At 46.1% G+C, this 3,727-nt stretch overlaps 1 non-coding gene across 1 annotated transcript; it reads left to right on the top strand.

The window, feature by feature from the left end:
- The first annotated feature begins 1,887 nt into the window (after positions 1-1,887).
- trnak-uuu (transfer RNA lysine (anticodon UUU)) lies at positions 1,888-1,960 on the top strand. Its single transcript has one exon. It is a non-coding gene; the product is annotated as a tRNA-Lys (tRNA).
- The last annotated feature ends 1,767 nt before the right edge of the window (positions 1,961-3,727 follow it).

Here is a 3,727-nt window from a genome sequence, read left to right as displayed (position 1 = left end):
GAACACTGAAAGGAGGATTTCTCTTCCAGTTGGAAGTAAATCTTGAATTGACAAGTCAATCCATCCATCCATTTTCTTTGCCACTTGTCCTCATGGGGGTCACAGTGAGTGCTGGAGCCTATTGCAGCTGTCAATGGGCAGGAGGCGGGGTACACCTTGAACTGGTTGCCAGACAATCGCAGGGCACATCGAGACAAACAGCCGCACTCACAATCACACATAGGGGCAATTTTGTGTCCAGTTAATGTTGCATGTTTTTGGGATGTGGGAGGAAATCGGAGTGCCCGGAGAAAATCCACGCAGGGACGGGAAGAACATGCAAACTCCACACAGGCGGTTCCTGGATTGAACCCGCGACCTCAGAACTGTGAGGTCAACGCTTCACCAGCTGAATCAGTCAATCTTGAATAATATTTTTCACCAAGAGAAAGACTTTAAACGAACACTCGCTAAACACACCATCTGAAGACAAATGATACTATAGAACAGAACCGGCTAACAGAGGATTGTTTCAATGTATCATTTGCTAGGTTTTGGTTCCAGCACGGTTCTGCTGCACAGTTGTCAGACTTTGAATGTACTCTCGTATATTTCTGACAAAAAAGAACACCAGAATGACCATCTGTGCACTTGGCACCAGGACACGCTCAGTCGCAGTTTGATTATTGACATTGTTGTCGTGTCATCGTACTTGCAGCCACATGTCTTGGACATTCAGGTGAAGAGAGGGTGGAGCTGTCAAGTTATTATCCCCTGGTGGCGAGTTGGCTCTGATGGTGGACGAAGATGCTGGTCAGATGTGGCAGGCCCAAACATATTGTGATAGTCTGCTGGGAACGGCTGGCAGAATCCTCTGTCAAAATGAGTTTCATCTCCCACCACAGACAGAACTTTGCTCATTTTCCAAGGGTGACGGGGACATTGACTCCAAGTGGTCTATATTCCATGCCTCCACTCCTGAGGTCGTAGTTGTGGCCGTAAGGTCGTTGGTGCCTCTCATGACGGCAATCCCGAGCACGTTGGTGGACATCAATAGTGAGGGATGCCGTGAAGCTGAAGAATGAGTCCTTTTGGGCCTTTTTGGCCTGTCGGACCCCTGAGGAGCCTGCTGGATCGCGGTTGGCCAAGCGGAATGCAGTTTTGGTGGTTGATGAGGAAAGAACCTGAGTGTGGGAGAAATTCAGTCATGGAGAACGACTTCAAGATGGCTTCGAGGAAATTCTGGTCCACCATATGGCATCTCAGTTGAGGGAAGCAGTGCAATGTCAACATTGTTTATTGTAAGGATGAGGCGCTGCAAACCTCGACTCTGGACTTTGTGAGTCGGTGGAGAGAATACTTTGAAGACCGACTCAATTCCTCTGTCACGCTTTCCCATGAGGAAACAGAGTCTGGGTTCTCTGAGGCGGACTCTCCTATCTCTGTGTTTGAGCTCACCGAGGTGGTTAAAAAGATCCCCGGTGGCAAGGCTCTGCGAGATTTGCCCTGAATTCCTAAATGCTCTGGAATTTGTAGGGGTGTCATGGTTGACACCCTTCTGCAACATTTCGCAGATATCAGGAACAATGCCTCTGGATTGTCAGACTGGGTGGTCGTCCCCCTTGGAAAGAAAGGTAGCCACAGGTTGTGTTCCAGCTCCAGGGAGATCACACTCCTCAGCCTCCCTGATAAGTTTGATTCAGGTGTACAAGAGACGAGCGTCCACAGGGAACTTGAGTCTCAGATTTAAGAGGAACATTGTGGTTTTTGTCCTGGCCGTGGAAAAGTTAACCAGTTATGTGTTTACATCCTAATAAATTGTTTACATCCTAATAAATTGATCCTTGGTTTTGGGTAGGTGCTATAAATAAAAGTAGTAATGGACTACAAAAAGCAGCAAGTTTTGTGGCCTGAGTAGCTCAGTTGGTAGAGCATCAGACTTTTAATCTGAGGGTCCAGGGTTCAAGTCCCTGTTCAGGCTGTCAACCAATGAGAGCTTCTAATTTGCACAGTCTAGTTTTGAATCCTGTCTCCTCACCAGACCCAACTGCACAACTTCTCCCTGAAACGAAGCTAATCAACCAACAGAGTGTTCAATCGAATAACTTTGGGGATCACTTCAATGTTGCATTTTGGTCCATTTTGATTGGTTTTACCTTCCCGAAAGTAATGTGAGTAAATTTTGTGGCTTCTCATCCATTTCAAGTGTACACACCAATGACTTTCGATCATTTACCTCAGGTTTTTGTTGCAAAAGTGAAATTCCCGACTGGAACTTCACATTGCTTTTCTCACAATGGCTCATTGCCAGTTTCATACACATTACCTGGTTATGGGTCATGCGGAAAATACACATCTGAGTAACTCAGTTGAGAAAACATGAGACTCTTGAGCTGATTCTCTAGTTTTGAAGTCCCTGTTCAGGTGTTTCAATTTTGTGTTTTTGGAACACTTTGAGATTTTCGAAAATCCGCCAGATTTTGTTCGCACACCTCTGCAATATTCATCCATCCATTTCCTCTGCCGCTTATCCTCACAAGGGTCGCAGGACTGCTGGAGCCTATTCCAGCTTTCAACGGGCAAGAGGCGGAGTACACCCTGAACTGGTTGCCAGCCAATTGCAGGGCACACGAAGACAGACAACAGTCACATTCACAATCACACCAAGGGGCAGTTTATAATGTCCAATTAATGTTTTTGGGATATAGGAGGAAACAGCATGCACGGGGAGAACATGCATAGTCCACACAGGCAGGGCCGGGATCGAACCCGGGTGCTCATAACTGTAAGGCCGACACTTCTACCAGCTAAACCACTTTACCGCCACCTCTGCAACATTGAGACCCTGCATATTTCAGTAGCGTCAGTAGTGTCAGACTTTTAATTTGAGGGTGCAGTGTTCAAATTCTTGACTTTGGTTGATGATTTGGCTCAGCTCCCTGTTCAGGAATTCCAAGGTAACATCTGTTATTACCTTCCTTTTGTGCACTGTTGTCTTGAACCCTTCGAGCTCAACAAGACTCTGGATGTTTTTGGGCTGACCTGGTTGAAATGCCTCTGCAACATTGCGTGGGTCATAAATGTTATTGTGCACCATACTGGAAGCATACCTACCAGAGGTGGGGCAGAGGTCAGAGTACATAATGTACACATTACGCAATGTTCTCTGATTGGTTTATTGGTGGCAGCTTACATCGTGCACATATTAAATCCCAGTGTCAGCGGAAAGTGGTCTAATCGTCAGAATCGAGAGTAGAGTGGCGGGTGTCCAGTTTAAAACTTTGCCAAACAAATATAAATTTTCATCTAATCCATTCCATAACGCAGGGTGTCCCGTCTTAATCCCGTCCGCACCTGGCACTGTTAACCTGCAGGACGCTGTTGGACCCTCAGCTACTGTGTGTAGAATACGGGTTTAGATTCTTTCATCTTCGTGTAGATGGGAAAAGAAATGGAGGAGCAGTTATTTTAAAGGAAAAGCTGGCTAAGAATGTTTTGGAGGTGAACAGAATCACAAATCGAGTGCTGAGGCTGAAATTTGAAATTAGGTTGTTCTGTCTAATGTCTTGAATGGTTATGCCCAATGATGTAGAATAAAAAGTGGATTGCGCACAGGCCCCTTTCACGTGGTCAACCCCGAGTCAGGGCAAAACATTGCTTTGGGTACTTTGGGTACTATTTCACGTGAAACTTGACGTCCTTTGACATCCTTACAATTGTATGCTGGTGGCTGTCAAAACGGTGAAGG

Source organism: Syngnathoides biaculeatus, unplaced genomic scaffold (assembly GCF_019802595.1).
Source record: "Syngnathoides biaculeatus isolate LvHL_M unplaced genomic scaffold, ASM1980259v1 ctg264_pilon_pilon, whole genome shotgun sequence".
Classification (NCBI taxonomy): domain Eukaryota; kingdom Metazoa; phylum Chordata; class Actinopteri; order Syngnathiformes; family Syngnathidae; genus Syngnathoides; species Syngnathoides biaculeatus.
This window is presented reverse-complemented; position numbering and strand designations above follow the sequence as displayed.